This window comes from Sceloporus occidentalis, unplaced genomic scaffold (assembly GCF_023333645.1).
Source record: "Sceloporus occidentalis isolate IW3139 unplaced genomic scaffold, rSceOcc1.0.p SCAF_4, whole genome shotgun sequence".
NCBI lineage: Eukaryota > Metazoa > Chordata > Lepidosauria > Squamata > Phrynosomatidae > Sceloporus > Sceloporus occidentalis.
In genome coordinates this window covers 53,700,145-53,717,739 of record NW_028316984.1, presented here as the reverse complement: position 1 = coordinate 53,717,739, position 17,595 = coordinate 53,700,145, and the positions used below count along the sequence as shown (strand labels likewise).

General features: G+C 39.5%; 1 long non-coding RNA gene across 1 annotated transcript; it reads right to left on the bottom strand.

The window, feature by feature from the left end:
• Window positions 1-3,521: 3,521 nt before the first annotated feature.
• On the bottom strand, window positions 3,522-16,832 carry LOC149313884 (uncharacterized). The gene is made up of 3 exons (XR_016281138.1): window positions 16,799-16,832; window positions 14,774-14,839; window positions 3,522-3,583 (listed from the first exon to the last, which is right to left on the bottom strand). It is a non-coding gene; the product is annotated as an uncharacterized LOC149313884 (long non-coding RNA).
• Window positions 16,833-17,595: the final 763 nt, after the last annotated feature.

Sequence of the window (17,595 nt, the reverse complement as noted above, 5' to 3'; positions counted from 1 at the left end):
CCTTGTCCTCCATCTACTTCACTTGCTGCAAAATGAATTCATATACAAAAGAAGTTTGCACCAGTTAACTCAGTGATGGGAGAGGAGAGGAGAGGAGAGGAGAGGAGAGGAGAGGAGAGGAGAGGAGAGGAGAGGAGAGGAGAGTGTGGAATCTTGCCTTTCTTGGTAGGCTCAGGGACAAACTGATCCAGTCTCTCCTAGTTTGTATGTTCTTCCTAATTAATAATTTTGCCATCTTGCTGTCACTCAGATGTGGTTTGACCCCACGTATCTCAGTTTTCACCTGAGAAATGGTGAAAAGTATGGAATGGGACCAAAGGTCAGATGATGACTAAGGCGGTTACCTCAAAAGCCACCCTTGAGATATCCTTTCCCACTTGGTCAACCCTGATTCTAACCTGAGTATGGTATACTTAAAAAAAATGTACAGGGGAAAAAGTTATTTTTAAAAAGCTCAGGATATTTCTATATTAGTTTTATCTCCAAATTATAACTTTCAGCTAACAAAAAGGTTTGGGACTGGTGCAGAAGTGTGACACGGGATGGTCAGAGCTCAAATTAAGGTGCATTTTTTACCCTGTGTAGATGGCCCTAGGATAGTGGAAAGTCAAAGAGACAGAACATATGGTTCAATACAAAAAGAATTTGCCTAGTAGTTCTCTCTCTCTCTCTCTCTCTCTCTCTCTCTCTGCCTAAAACTTCATATAGAAGTGCCTAGGAACAAACTTCACTGTCCCGCCTATCAAGTAGTCAAATTTCAGCCACATTCACAAAACAATCTCTGTGGTACCCTTGATTTTCTCGGTCTGTTTCATTCTTCAAACACTTCACAGCCTAAAGCGGTCCTATGTCTTTGTTACCAGCGTTATCATTGGGGGAATTCTAATTATAATACCCTTACTGAATACCTTATGTTAGGGGTGTTTTGTTTTCACTTTAGCCTGCTGAGTTCTCTTGCACCGGTTTAAAGTCCCTTTTTCTGAAAGGCCTTAGCTTTATAGAATGCAACTTCCCACCAGATCAAAATAGAAACAACTCTTCTCAAAGACCTTCAAAGCTGCTTCAGTATATTCTCTGCCTGGAGTAATAAGAGCTGTAAAGCTCATCTGCTTCCTTAATTTATTTGCCCAGCTTCTCTTACCTCCCCCTTCCCTGTTTCCACCACCCATTTCCATACACATACAAACTATCCCTTCACTAAGCTCTCATCCACAGAGGATGAATTTGTCTGGAAATAAAACATGTCCATCTCATCTCAAAATATATTCTTTTGATACTGGATCACGGAGGACTTAATCCCAAAAAATTCCCATTGACTTCAATAGTCTTTGGATCAACCCCTTAAATTGTCATATGAAGACCTTGCCTCCTATATTATGTGTAATGTACAGCTTATGACTCAATGTAAGAGATTTTTTTTTATTTGAGAAAATATTACTTAGCATTGGAATCCTGATATTTTTTTCTCCCGCACAGAGAAAGAAATAGCTGGAGATTAAACTCCCATCTCCAACCCCTTGAGATGCTCTAATAAGCTAATCTATTCGGTAAGATATTGCAAAAAGGAAAAAAAAAATGCAGGAATACACATCCATAGCTACAGTTTAACTGCATGGGAAGGAAAAAATGTGAAAGAGCTTCATAGGCCTATGAGTTTATCTTCCTAAGACTCTTGGACACAATACCCCAAAGTCCAGGGTTCTGTCCCAAGTAGGTCAACATTTTGCTTCTCAGCCACCTTTACTAAAGGACTTCTGCTAAAAATATGTTGCCTTTAAGGGACAAGGACAAAAATGTAAAGTTTTGCATATGTACGAAGATATTGTCACCCATTGTCTGCTTCATGACCTCCACAGGTCACATGATCTGACCCCCCCCACCCAAAAAATGTTAGAAAACAAAAACAAAATCTCAAGAAGTGACCAGACTTTAGCTTTTGGTTTTGAAAAACAGCTCTTTCTCTCATCCCCCCCCCCCCCTTGTTAAGCATACTAGAGCCTGTGGAGCCTATATAAAATGCAGAATGCCTCTCCAGGAAATTTCTAAAAGAGAAAAGAGAATTTATTCTCCCCCTCCCCCATTTTTTCTTTTTGTCCCGGAAAAAGGACAGTCCAGACTTAGGGGATCTAAATACAACCCAAGAAGGTCTTATGTAGCCCTGTTCTTGCTGTTGTTATTGTGTGCCTTCAAGTCATTTCTGACTTATGGCGACCCTCAGGGAAAACTATCACAAGGTTTTTTTGGCAAGTTTCTCCAGAGAGGGTTTGGCCATTGCCATCATCTAAAGCTGAGAGAGAGAGAGTGACTTGCCCAAATCACTCAATGGGTTTACATGGCTGAGTTAGAGCTTGAACCCTGGTGTCCAGAGCTATAACCCAATGCTCAAACCACTACAGACCACACTCACCCTAGGTCTGCACTTTAGTCACCTTGGGTAGACTGCATTTTAAAATCCTGGAAGTAAATTGAATAGCAATGAGCATACACTCCTCATCTTGCCCTGGAATCTGCAAAACATTTTTAGGGGAAAGGTAAGCAAAGCAATCCCTTTCTGGTAGCCTATCCCTGGCCTTCCTATCAAACATGACATAGAAAGTCTATCTTTCAGAAGGGCAAAGAGGTAACTAGCGCTACCACTGAAAATAGTGAGGCAACTGGGGTGGCCAGTTTAGGATTGTTCCAGACTCTGAAGTTTCTGGGCCACAACCTGAGACCTAGGGATGGCCTCTGTTGATGTTACAATGTATTATGCATTAAAGCCTAACCATTCTTGCTCACAGCTTGTCAGACTTAAGCCCAAGACAGATGGGCCGAAAGAGGCGTGGGGGCAGCGATACTAGGGTTTGGGACCGCACACCAACCACACAGTCCCTAAACCTAGTACGGATTGGTGGCGTGGTAATGGTGGCATCCTGTGTACATGGGCGCTGCCATTGTGATGTAAGCGCTGCACAGTGTCCGCACAGTGCCACACGGCGCTTACGTCACGAGTGCGCCAGTGGTGTACTCGCAACATCACTCCGGCGCCTTACACTGGGTTCTTTTTACTCTGGAGGGAAGCTGTGCGGTTTGGTGGCTGTGGCTTCCCTCCAGAGAGAAATAGGCCGCCGGCAGGCCGCCCATTTGGGGCAGTCTGTCCCGGGCCTAAGACACACACATAGAGATCAAAATGATTTTTCCCTGTTTGGAAATACAGATATCTTAGCCAGAGGGACTGTTCCCAGGTCTGGGTGAAATGAAGGTATTACTCCTTCTCACTGCAGAGAGGATAAGGAAAATTTAAATCCAGCCACTTGCTTCCAACCAAAGGTGGATACAGAACAGAGAGAAAAGTGAGCACTGGTAGGGAGAGAGGAAGTCCACTAAGCAAAAACACTGACCTGAAGAGACTTTGTGAGTAGCAGCAACATATCAAGACCTGCAAGTTGTATCAAGCTGGTGCTCTCCTAGGTGAAGATTTGCACATGGCGATCTCCACTTACTCAGAGCTGAGCCCACCAAAACCAGAGAATTTTCCTGGAGTTGCCTTTATTTCTTGCCCGTAGATGATTTCTGAGACTTGGGGACCTGAGATCTGGAAACCCTAAAAGAAAAGGTAAAATTAGATTTTTCTTCTAAAAACTGAACTTGGACTCATGAGAATGTTATATAGCAAGTGACCCCATTGATAACACCCTTCATGGCTTACTCGTGAGAAAGATGTTCTGTGATGGATGCACATACATTTTCCTGCCATACTACCAGGAATACTACATGGCCTAGATGTTTTTGGATGACCACATGGAAAAGGGACAGCAGTGTGAAAATTTACATGAATCATGATGAAGTCTTTGTATGAGAGCCTGTTCAGATGATGGTGCGAATGTGTTAATGGCCAGAGGCAGGGCCATGGCATGTGCCCAAAGCTGGAGACAGGGCCAGCAATGTAACAGCAGATCCTAGTAATTGCCTGGTACTCCTTTCCTTTAAATAATATACGAAAGACATTATTGACAATAGAGCATTCTTGTGAAGCCAAATAAAATTATAGGCAGGAAATGTTGCTCCTACATTTCCAACAATCTGGTTTGATTTTATGATGGTGATTAGGATTCTCATTCTCTGCTGTACCGCAAGTGAGATATTATTTTGGCTACTGTTCTCTTCCTTCCTTCCTTCCTTCCTTCCTTCCTTCCTTCCTTCCTTCCTTAAAGGCCACTTTGCAAAATTGATTATTTTATTTCTTACTGTTTTAGAAGAGACAATACAAATATTCATTTTACAAAAAACCACAATAAAACAAAGCCAAATGCAGTTTCCTCCTGACAAAATCCACTAGATAAGATTTACAGCTAATACCATTAGCCAGCATACTGTAGTAGTTTGAGCATTGGACTGCAACTCTAGAGATCATTGCTCAATTCTCGACTGGACCATGGAAACCCAGTGGGTGACCTTGGACAAGTTATGTGGTCTAAGCCCCAGAAACCCCATGATAGGTTCACATTAGGGTTTCCATAGGTCATAAGTGACTTGAAGGCACACAACACCATTAGCCTGACTAGTATAAGGAATGCAGGTCCTTTGGCAGAGAGTGCAGATTATCGCACAAAGCTTCCCTCTCAATGTTGTTGCAGCTTTTTAAACGCCCATAACAGCAACAATACTTATCACATTACCACACAATTGTGAATTGATAACATGTTGCTCATGAATCTTATTGCACGACTGTTCCCTTTACTAGTCAGCTGCTCAAGCTTAAACAGTAAAGTAGTCTTGCTTTTGGCAGTGGGGTGTTTGCAATGAAAGCCCTTTAAATCCCATTTTTACTGCCCCAGATGAAATGGTTGCCTCATCAGCACTAAGAAGTCTAGAGAGTTTATCACACTGGAGGAATTTCTCCGAATTTCGAATGAAAAGAAAGTGGGGCCAGAACACATTCACGTGAATTCGCTAATTTAGCGAATTTATGTGAATTCGAATTGCGTTCGAACTGACTTCCCAAAATTGTGTGTGATCACCTCTCACGCAATAACACGAAACCCCATGATTGCGTTCGGACTGACTTCCCATTGCCCGAAATTGCATGTGGTAGTCTATCACGCAATAACATGATGGTTTCAGATTGCCATTGGATTATACTTCCAATTTCCCTTGTCTGATAAACTTCTAGCTTTCAATGAGAATGATGTGTGTGCGTCCATGTGGTGAAAGCCCTTTAAATCCCCTTTCTTCTGCCCAAGACAAATTGCCTCCTCAGCAGTAAGAAGTCATGTGTTCATAAGGAATGGGGAGGAGTGCAGTGAAACCAATTCAAATCCCCTTCTCTCTGAATTACCCCTGAATGACCTATAGCATATACTCCAAAAACGGGTTAACTGTGGGATTGACAGCTATTCATGGGATTATCCCATTCATTAGAAGCAGAGGCAGAAGCACAGATTGACTACAGGATACCTACTGCCTAGCCAGGATATGGTGGGATAAAATCCATGGATTACAATGTCAGTCCTGCTTCTATCCCACTATTGAAGAACTCCAGCCTAGCTTGGCTGACTTGTTAGAGCATCTGTGAATACGTGCAGGCACCAGAAAGTATAACACATTAGCATTGCCTCTTTAGGCTGATGTCACATTTGCTTTAATGTGGATTCCATGGTTGTGTGGAGGATCCTGCCATGGAACTGGGGATTTGATTTTTTTTCTTCTGCTTTTTGATGCTGGACAAATCTGGTATCTTTAAAGGTGACCCATATGGGTCTCAGGGCTTGGAAGATAATGCAGTTTCTTTTAAGAGGGGGAAATAGAATCACTCTTATATTCCTATCTAATCTACTGCCATACCAAAATTCAAATGTCAAGAAAGTTAAATTCTACCATACTTCCAGCCCACCCCCACCATCTCTCCCCCATCCAGATCTTTGGTAACTTTTCTGCCAAAACCTAACTGTAACAACAAAAGTTTATAAACAATGAAAATTCCAGCTGCTTGACATCAGTGATGTGAAGCTTTCACTTCACATGGATACAAATATTTACCCTGAGCTCTGGCAAAGCTTGCCTTGCCCATGTCAACCTTAATCATTCAGTTTTTCTTGATTGAGTTATGCTTTCCAGTACGTGATTTGATCTGGTTTACTTTTTAACACATCCCAGAGGCTTCATCAAAATCAACTCTGTGCAGACCATGTCATTTGGTGGCTGCCAAACATGCTATTCAGAAGGACCTTGGCAAAGATGAAAACACAGCAACCTCCTGCCTCACCCCCCACAAAATACATATACCACCTAATTGTTCTAATATTTTTAATTCTTTTTTAACACCACTATAGAGCAAGAAGCAAAGGCTATAGGCAGAACCACACCAACTCTCAAATTGATACACTTCTGAAATGCCCAAGGCCTGGGCCTTTTAAGCTCTATTAAGCTATCAACCCACTTTCAGGTCACTAGGTCTATTCAGAGGTGTATTGTTGAGTAGTCCTTGTATATTTTCATAGTACTTATGCCAAAGAATGTTCCCATGAATTATACCCTTCATTTTTTGGACCCTTCCCCCAGTTTTATTACCTGTCAAAGTGGTGCTATTTGTTTGCTTGTTTGTTTATATCACACCAACAGAATGCAGAATCTCAGTTAAAATCATTTAAGCAATATAAAACAATCTAAAACAATGACACTGATTTAAAACACCAATGATGGCTTTCTTTGGCTTATTTTCTAAGCAAGTCTACCTTAGGATGCTACTTTTCTGTTAGGCTGCCTGAGGATGAAATATTAGATCAGAAAGGACAAGGTATTTGAACACTATAGCGACATCACATTGAATGAACTCCAAATGTATAATGGAAAGCTCTAATGTATTGTATTTTTGTTATTATACAAATTGGGCCATAATTTTTGCAAGATTAAGCAAATAGTCTCAAGCTGAGTAAATCCATTTGACCAAAAATATTGACAGATCATTCAACAGTTATATATATATATATACAAAAAATCCTGTTAATTCAATGGTCTATTGTACATGACTAGTAATTGTTATTTAGGCCATTACTTTTACTTAAGATTACTATACAAGAAATTTGCAAGGCTTGCTTACATTCTACAATACTTAAAAATTTTTTATTTTAAAATGAAATCGGGAGGAAGGCAGGGGGAAAGAGAAAAACATGGCTGGTAACTGGCAAAAAGCAGGCCAGGTTTAGATTAAATTACCAGGAGCCACCATAATTTAGAAAATCCTGGAAGTTATATCATCAGCCAGTCACTTAGACACAAGGTACTTCCAACACAAACTAGCTAAGATAAATAAATAGGCTTGGAACGATGCCCAAGAGGTCAATCTACATAGATTCAGAGGACCCAAAGAAATTAATACCTTGGCAAAATAGGAGACAAAATATTCCCAAAGTCTGTATTGTCTTATCATAATGTGTCCCAATTTACGGGCAGCAAATTCTGGCAATTCTTCTATCATTAATAATGGAAAATGAATAATAATATTCTGCATATCTTTGTGTCAATCTGTCTGCCTGCTGGATGTGAGACATATCACCAGAAAGTGGAGGAAGGGATGTTGTAGACTGATGGGACCTTTTCATCTGGGAGAGTTCAGTCTGAACGCCTTTCTTTGCAGAAGCAACATTGACAAAAACCACAGCTCTCCACCTCCACCCCACCCCATTTAAATTGCCATCACTGCTTTTGTGATATCCATACAACAATCCCAAACCTCATTTCAAACCCAGATGAATGTTGAGTAAGGAAGATAGGACCCACAGAGAAAAGCAGTAGACTGTTCTTCATAACAGGACAGGGGATTAGTAGTCACTAATAAATATGAACGTAAAGAAATAATAGACGATCAAATATCACTCATGCAAACTGCTCTGGCACCAACAGCCATATTAACCACAACTGTTTCCACCACTGTGTGGCATTTCATTAGTTGTTCAATAAAGGGGACAAAAGCTAATTGGTTTCTTTTTAAATAATAGAATGTTTAGGAAAAATCTTTTCTCACTCCAATTGTCCAATTTTTCCTCTGATGGTAGAAAATGGATATTACATTTTCCATTATGGGTGTAAGGGTTCCATAAAGATTTTACTTTGAACTTTAGACAAGTTGTTTGAACTCTATTGTTGGATCTGTTGTTATTGGATCAATCAGAAGATCAGGCTTTTCCATAGGTTTTGCTATAGGTTTGTATATGTTTTTCAATCCTACGATGAAGTTTCCCCATCCCTTTGTGAAATTGTAAATGCAAAGCAACAATAAGCCATTTTAGGGCAAGGAAAGGACCCCCCCCCCCCAAGAGAAAGTCTTATTAGAAATCAGCTTGCAATTGATTTCCTGTTGTAAAAATAAACTGAGAGGCCTCTTCTGGGTTTAACATAGCTGCAGGGGGCACAAATATGGTGAAATTGTCCTATATGTACTTTAGGAAGGATGTGGGGGCTGCTGGAATCCTTTATTGGGACAATTTTTTTATATAAATGAAGAGTTGTTGGGCAGGCCTGGAGGTCCCAAAAATGACTTTGAGAGATCATATGCAACTCACAGATAACACTTCCTTGACCCTGTTACAGGCATACATTAATACATTAATTATGGTAGAAGTTTTGTATATTTACCATAGGCATCATTGTGATTTTTTATACAGACTCGTGTGAATGCTTAGGTAGAGGAGGTCTATAATTGTCTGCTTATGTTGGAAGCCTGTTTAGTGGTAGCTACTTGAGGACATAACCTGAAAGGACTGAAGAAGACTGTTGCTTTTAATACTCAAGTCATTAAAAATGTTTCAGTTTAACATGTTCACCAACTCTTCAAAATGCTGAGACACGATAATCTAAGCAGCCACCAAACAGGAATACAGGTAGTGAAAAGAATTACATTTATGTAGAGAGAACATCATGCAGAGCAAGGAGTTGTCTGATAAAAAAACAATGAGTAAATTTCTAACATTTCCTCAACTCACCCTTCACAGCCTTCTCTTCTCTGCTTCCATTCTTAACTGTACTTCCATTTCTGACTCTTCCAAACGACAGTTAATCTACTCATCGTTGCATTTTCTGTTCCTCTGTCAATTGTTGTTACACATATTTAGTCCATTGTAGTGATGTAGTGATGACTTGGAAATTTACATCCAGCCAATACTGAAACTCTTGAGATTTAATTACCTTGTTTTCTTCTTGTTTAAATCATTTCCCCAAGTACCCTGATTGCTAAATAGACTTTCTTTCTTGTTCTTAATTTCTTACTAAAACCTATAAGAATGACTGTTTATTTCAAATACAGGAAAGAAAATTAATGAACTCTGTTCAGCTTTCAAATGCCACAGTAGATATTCTTTGAACCAAGATAAAATCATGAATACAGAGCACTAAAGGGTTATGTTTCAGCACTTCACTTTATTTACAGTTTACTATGTTTGTAAAATGTGGCAGGTGAGTGATCCAGGAGAAAGCTCTGTGCAACCAAAGAACATTTGCTACTCCATTATCCAGATTTTTAAAAAAAAAACTCTGCAAAATCTTTTGACACTGTTTACAGTTAACACATTTCTAGTAAGGCCAGCCTGTTTGTAAAGAAGTAGTAGGGCCTGTACTGTCCAGTATAATTAGAAAACTATTCAACAGGGCTGTGGAATAATGAAAAAAAAATGTTTGTAAAATTTCTGTGACAAGCTAGGATTTATACGCATACTCTGTTTTCTACTGAACTATCTATAAAATGTACACATATGAGATACATGAGGTATATTGTACTATATAATAATAGCAGTTTGATAACATTTCAGTTAGCATGTGTATATCGTACCAAAATCCTGGGATTGGTAATTTAGGGAAGGATTTAGAATTTTCCAGGGCCTTCTCCTGAATTGCCATGATACGTTTCTCTAGCAAAATAAAAATAAAATAAAATGATATCCCTCCTAGAACTGTAGATCTCAGGATTCAGTAGGGTGAAACCATGGTAGTTAAAGTGGCATCAAAGTACTGTAACTGTGTAGTGTGGAGACATCCATAGATAACAAAACAAGAAGATGAGTCTTCATTCTTCAGCTATCTCCCTCTGCACCTCCATCTTTCCTTTAGTCTGTTGAATCTTGTTTCATTTATTCACATCTGACCTGATTACTATTGGTTAGTCCCAACTTTAGTAGACCCGGGGCAAAACAGACCAGCACAATATGCAAGCTTGGGGGCAGTGTGGGGGCATGCCATTTAGCTGATGCACGCTCTGATGCTGTCCCCAAGCTGGCGTCATGCCACCCACATGACCAGATGGCGGGCAGCATTGCGGTGCTCGGGTGGTGCAGCATTTATAGGCCACATGCCACACGCTATAGAAGCGCTGAAAACATGACACCACATCAGAAAAGCTGCCCTTTTTTCACCCCCAAAAGGAGCGGCATTTTGCCACTTCTTTTTGGGCCAGAAAAATACCAAATCGGGGGCACAGTGTGTGATAGCTGTGGCCTCAATCCGGAGATCAAAGGGATGGCATCAAGCCGCTCCTTTAGTGCCATCTGTATCGGCTACCACTAAATCCATTTTTCTGTAAAGATAATTGACTATCAGTAGGATGTAGCCATTGCTTTGTACCACTTGTTTAAGGGATAAGCCTCAAAGGTCTCAGTGCTGGAAGGTCTTACAGAAGGAATGCTTCAATTTGAGATAGATGCTAAGTGAAACAGGAACATCTTCAGACAGTTCCAGAAACGAAATGAAAAATGTAAATTAAAAATGTTCACAAAAGATGTTTTGTGAATGCAAAAAAGAAAGAGAGAGAGAGAGAGAGAGAGAGAGAAATGTACCAAAACGTACACATGAAATATTTTTTCAAGCAGGGACAAAAAAAAGTCTTAGCTTGATCTAAAAATTAGATAGAATTAGAATGATGAGAGAAAGGTTAAAGGAATGAGACTGTCCAATTTCAACAGTGTTAGGATCATGATGGTACCAGTGTGTGGAGTTCAGGGAGCCACAGACTCTGACCTTTGCTCACTGTTGGTGCTGACGCTTGAACTTAAAGCTAACATGGGCAGGTATGCAATGGAAGTAAGCGATGGAAATAAAACTTGGTAGCAGTGATGAGCAATAATCAAAGCACATTTATTCAGACTCCTCAATCATGCCATCTTCAATAACACCTTTCTTCTTCAATATATCTCTTTATCACCCTGCAGTGTCCCAAGGTAGCAATGCTTTTTGACCAAAAAAAATTTATCTCATAGCTTCTTCCTTTAGGCTGTAATTCAAATATGGGCAATGGGGGACATTGAAGATCACCTGACATTCATTGTACATTATTGTCTAATGAAACATAGGACACTTACAAACACTATAGAAATTCCTTGGGATTGGCATGCAAGAGCCATGTATCCTACTCACAAGAATTTTTTATTCTCCTTTAAAAATTGTTGGAAAACAGTTTCAGTTTTTTCAAACTGAATGAGAATGGCAAAATGAAATGTGCAGCACTGTGTGTGAGTGTGTGTCTGTGCATTGAGTTCACATGTTGATTTTGGGTGACCCCATTAATTTCATAGGGTTTCTTAGGCCCAGTACATATGTGCGGGAAACAGCATCCTGGCGGGGATTCTAGGGTTCGGGAACGTTCCCAAACCCTAGTCCGTATGGATGCTACCATCAGGGTGGCCTCCCATCCACAGGGGGGCCGCCGTGATGATGCTAGCGTGGAGTAGCATCCACATGTCATGCACTGCGCTTGTGTCATCGACGCATGCCAGGGCACCAATGACGCCTTGGCAGCATCACCTAAAGGAGCTGAATTTTGCATCTCCTTTTTGGGGCAAATAATTGTTGTGGCCATGTGGTTGCCATGGCAACAGTTCAGGGCAGAAAGGGGCAGTGTCTCACCATCCCTTCCTGCCTGTCTGTATCGGGCCTTAGACAGGGAATACTCAAAGGTGGTTTGTCACTGCCCTCCTCTGAAATATAGCCCTCAGCATCTGGTATTGGTTGGAAGTCCCCCATCCCTGTACTAACCAGGTGTGACTCTGCTATACTGCCAAGACCAGATATGATCTGATGCCTTCAGAGTATTAAGGCAGTATCACATTACAGCTAGACCTTTTAGTAAGGGGAAACACCCTGCTTTAGCCCCAGAATTTTCCACAGCTTATACCTGGCACTCTTCAGACATTTTGAACTACAGTATAAATCTGGAAGCCACTAGACCATAGGGCTGAACGTCAAGGATGAACATTAAGTAGTCTGTGACACACATTATAATGGAAATATGCCCACTGATTAAACTATGGAAATTAAAAAGTGTCAGTGTATTTACTTGAGCAGTTCTAGTTAATAAAGTTGATTATCATGTATGACTGTGTTGATGAAAAGGTCAAAAAGCTAGTGGATAGATCTTTCATGGACAGGAAATTTCTTTTTCTGTAGATGATGTTGAGCAACTAAAGTCCAGTTACAAATTTTAGAGACTTTATTTCCCCATAGTCAAGAAAGAAGATAGGAGGAAAATCAACTCATTTGAGATGTGGTGCTTAAGAAGAGGTCTGAAGAGTCCATGGACAGACAAAAGAACAAACAAATGGGTCCTAGAGCAGATCAAGCCAGAAATATCCCTAGAAGCCAATATGACAAGACTTAGGCTGTCATACTTCGGACACATCATGAGAAAGAATGAATCATTGGAAAAGGCAATAATGTTAGGAAAGGTGAAGGGAAGTAGAAAGAGAGGAAGGCCACATGCTACAGATGGATGAACTTAATTAAAGAGACCACATATATGAGTTTGCAGGAGCTGGGCAGAGCAGTAGAGGACAGGGGTCCTGGAGATGTCTCATCTATAGGGTCGCCATGGGCCGAGATCGACGTGAAGGCAGTTAACAACAACAACAAATTTCTTCCAAACCATGAGTTCCTTCATCTGTCATAGTTCTTCAATGCTAAGCCATCTTGACCCAACTAGAGTTAAAAAGGTTTTTAAAAAATCAAAAATGGATTTTCAATTGTAGTACTTCATGTTCCTTGCCTCTGTTGGTGTATTAGAACTCGACACTAAAAATCATTTATAATTTTTATGTTAAGACATCTAGAATTTTTACTCATTGGAAAAGGGTACTGTATTTATTGACTAACTTCAGCAACAGAGCCAATAGAGGGAGCAAAAGAGCTCAGTCATTTAGATATTGCTATAAAGTTTCATAAAGAACATGATTTCTTTTTCATGTTTTTAATTACCCAAAAGTATTTTCTTTTTTTTAAAAAAAGGAAAACAAGGGCAGTTTAGAAGGAAGAGGCAATATTAATACTGTAGGCATGTTCTACCATTTTCTTTAGATAAATATGGAACCTACCAAATGCGACTTGCAAGCTGCCATGAAGCTAGATATTGGCCTGTTACAGACTGCCAAAATAAAGCTGCTTCAGGTCTCTTTGGAGGTATGCTATTTAAATGATGCATGGGTCCTAAGAGTCCGGAGGTCACACCAAAGCTACACTCCATTCCTAAGCACTGGAGTGCAGCTTTGGTGCAGCTTCTGGATTCTTAGGATGCATGCATCATTTAAACAGCATACCTCCAAAGAGACCCGAAGCAGCTTTATTTTGGCAGTCTGTAACAGACCATTCTCTCATATACAATGCAACACACAAAAAGAGGCATTTTTAAATAAATAATATTTGAGAATTTTTTCCCCTCAACAATACCTTAATAACTTCTTGCAGTCAGTAGGATATTACTGGATGAGTTTTGTGTACTGTATTTCCTGTGATTCTTGTACTACATGATTCAAATCAGCCATTTCAAAGGAGAAGGATAAATCTCGCTTCTTCTTAGATAACCAAAAGCCAAACATACATGCTCTGTGGTTTTGTATTCTGTCTGCAAATATAGTACTGCACTCATGCAGATTGAAAGATACACAGAGTTATACAAGAGTAGTGGGTCCAGCTATGAATAAGAACTATACACTTCTGCCAAAACATCATGTTTTTATATGAAGATCAGAACAATCTTAATTCATTGCCCATTAAATCATGAACTTTGCTTTTCTCATAGAATTTACCAGTGAGGTCTCTATCTCATCTGAATTGAGAATCATGTCATATAATGCTGAGTTAAATTATTTTGTTTCTTATACTCAGGTTACATGGAGTTACCATGGATTCAGTGCCTTTATATTTTATCCCGCAAATCATAACAGATCTGCTTTGATTTCAAAACTATTTTATCAACATTTACCTTGTTATTACCTGTGAACTCTATCTCTTTATAGCTTTAATAATAAAACATATAAATGTAACTGAAAATTTCAGGCCTAGACGTGAAATGAAAGCATCCTTGTATTGACAGGACTGCAACATCACAGTTCCCGAGAAACAGCTGATCATTATTTGCAGTTTGTTCTAGTGGGCTAGCAGTCTCTTTTTACCTGATTTAATAACAGTGCTACTACCTTTCAGGACAGAAAATATTGTCAAGTTCTTCATGTGAGCAAGTTCTTCATGTGAGCCTGTTAGATAGCCTGTTAGATAGACACGGTGGGGGGGGGGGCAGTGCTTTTGACCACAGTGCGTGTCTCTTTTGCTTTTCCTGGTCAATTTGCTGACACTTTTTATAGGCCTTCACATCCTTTCCTTGACATTGCAGGCATTTGGTGGATGAAAAGCTTGTAGCTCCTACAGAGGGGGAGACTGAGGAATCACTCTGTCTTCCCCAACTCCATATCTAGGGAGTGATGTTCAGGATGGTGGTGCTGAGTAGAAGACAAGAACCTACATCCAGAGGAAGATTACTTACTCTGAGTGAAAACAGATGCCATTGTTGACTTGTCTGTTGTTTTCCATCTTGCAGAGGGGAAATTACCTAGGTTGACAAAGTGAATAAGATGAGACCAGAGCATGGAAGCTATGAACTGGAAGAAGGTGTGACATGTGTGTATGTTTTCAGTATTTTCTGCTTAATTACAACAATTACATTTGTCATCAGTATTAAATATAGTTATGCATCAGCATTATCATCATCATCATCATCATCATCATCCAAAATGTGACAACTGTCTCAGACGATGAAGCATTTAGCATTTCCTACAAAGTCAAAGCCAAGTTTCTGCATTACGCCTTTACCTGGGAATATATGCTAGATGTATACTGTTAACAATTATATTTAAGTTCTTTTTAATATACAGTGGGCCCTTGTTATCTGCTGGGGTTTGGTTCCAGACCCTCCGTGGATAACAAAATCTGTGGATGCTCAAGCCCCATTAAATACAATGGTGTAAAATGGTATCTCTTATATAAAATGGAAAATAAAGGTTTGCTATTTGGAATTTATACTTTTTTGGAATATTTTCAAGCCATGGATGCTTGAATGTTTGAATGTGTGGATAAAAATATCTGTGGGTATGTTAGAGAAAAGATCTTTGGGACGGTTGATGTCTCGTGCTGCCGGTGGTTCTGAACTGGTACCAACTGGAACAGATGCAGTCTTCTCTGCTACTCAGGAACAAAGTAACTTCAACACAGATTTTCACTCAAATGAGGGTTTATTGACTTTGTTGCTATTTACACTTTACACAGCAAGGTACTATACATCTATTCTCTTTCAGAGTCCATGCTAGAAACTAGAATGTGACATCAGTCTTTGTTCTCTCACAAGATCAACTTACCCACCAAGTGGACACACCTCTTTCCCATTAAGTCACCACACTACACAAGAGCATAACAATAATACATTTGTTTATATTATGTCTCAGCAAATGTCCTTGAAGACTTGTTCTTCCAGGCCTAGGCTTTCTGGCCTTCAACAGGAACCATTTTAAACTTTAGTTAACCATTGCCACATCTGAACATTTTCCATAGAAATTAGAAATATATTTTAACAGGGTAAGGAAGGCAGACTGTACATATATTCTCGTATATGTTTATATATCTCTGGCTACATCCACACTGCAGAAATAATCCAGTTTGACAGCACTTTAACTGCCCTGGCTCAATGCTACACAATTCTGGGAATTGTAGTTTTATGAGATATTTCTGTCAGAAAGGTCTGGTGCCACAATAAACTACAATTCCCAGAATTCCACAGCATTTAGCCAGGGCAGTTAAAGTGATGTCAAATTGGATTATTTCTGCAGTATGGATTCAGCCTCTGTTTCTTTTAGAAGGATTCTTTTCTTCCCACCGGATTAATTTTTGTATTGTCCAAGAAACGGAAATAAAGTACTGCACTTTCTTTAAAGGGAAGACTTCAAGCACTTGGTTATATTGTTACCGTTTTTTTAAAAAAAATTGAAAAGGAAGAAATATATATTTAAAACAATGGAAGGAAAAATTCCTTATAAAGTGTGCACAATAAATCTTTTAACCATTGAGCTTTTTTCTTCTAACCAGTTGCTTGATTATTTCCTAGTGTACCAAGTGATTCTTTCTCTGTGTGTGTGAGTGTGCGTGCGCTTGCATGTGTGGAAAATATGTACCATCAAGGCTAGATCTTTTCCAGTACTTTCCATCTTTTACAGATTATTAACTTGGCTGTTGCTCATGGCTGCAAAATACTTGTTGGCCATGCTGCTCAATTGGCCATGCCAATTGAATACCAAATATGCATAACTCAAGGGTAGGTCTTAGATTCAAATCTATTTCAATACTTAAAGAAAAAACAGAAAATAATTTCCTGAATTATTTAAATAGCATTCCCCAAACCCACAAAAAAATGCATGCCAGTACCCTCTAACAGAGTTTGCCAAAATGTTCAAGTTCTTGCACTTAACTGCTACCAGAGGAATTAGATAATTTCCCATGCACTGTTTCAATGTTAACTTACTTTGAATTTCACTTTCTGCATAACTCAGACTCTTGTCTTTGCCCGTTCATGAATCATTTCCTTTTGAAATGTTCTCGTTCCATTTCATCTGAGCCAGGGACAATATTTTCTTATCTACATTCAAATATTTGCATACACATACATTGGGCCAAAATCTGCTTGAAAGTTTCCCCTTGCACTCTTTTCTCATACAGACTTTGGACTATAGATTCTCGTGTCTAGAATGGCAGTGCAGCCTGTGTATGCTATAAGTATACAAAAAGAGCCCTTCTGCATATAAATATCTTAGTCAGGAAAAAATAAAATACAGGCCTCTCAACCTCACTGGAATTTGATGAGAAGCTTGACCAGTTCCACAAAGGAAATAAACAGAAATCATGATACCATAATGCTTGCTGCTCTCCTTTACAAAATTTGATTTCTTGCTTGCTGCATTTCTGATTATCCCTCCCAACCCCTGCATACACTGTTACTCCTTCCTAGTTACTCTGAGAAACTTTTTTCGGAATGGTTTGGCCTTAAAATGCAAAACAATAATATGTAGAAACAAAATGAAAAATGATCTTGTTGTACTGGTGCAGCTTTGCCAGTGAATTAGGCTGCTTGCATGCTGCAGAATTAATACAGTTTGATATTGCTTTAAATGCCATGGCTCCATCCTATGGAATTCTGGGGTTTATAGTTTGTTGTGGCACCAGAGGTCTCTGATAGAGAAGGGTAAATATCTCACAAAACTACAGATCCCAAATAGCATTAAGCCATGGCAGTTAAAGTAGTGTACTTTACTACTTATAATA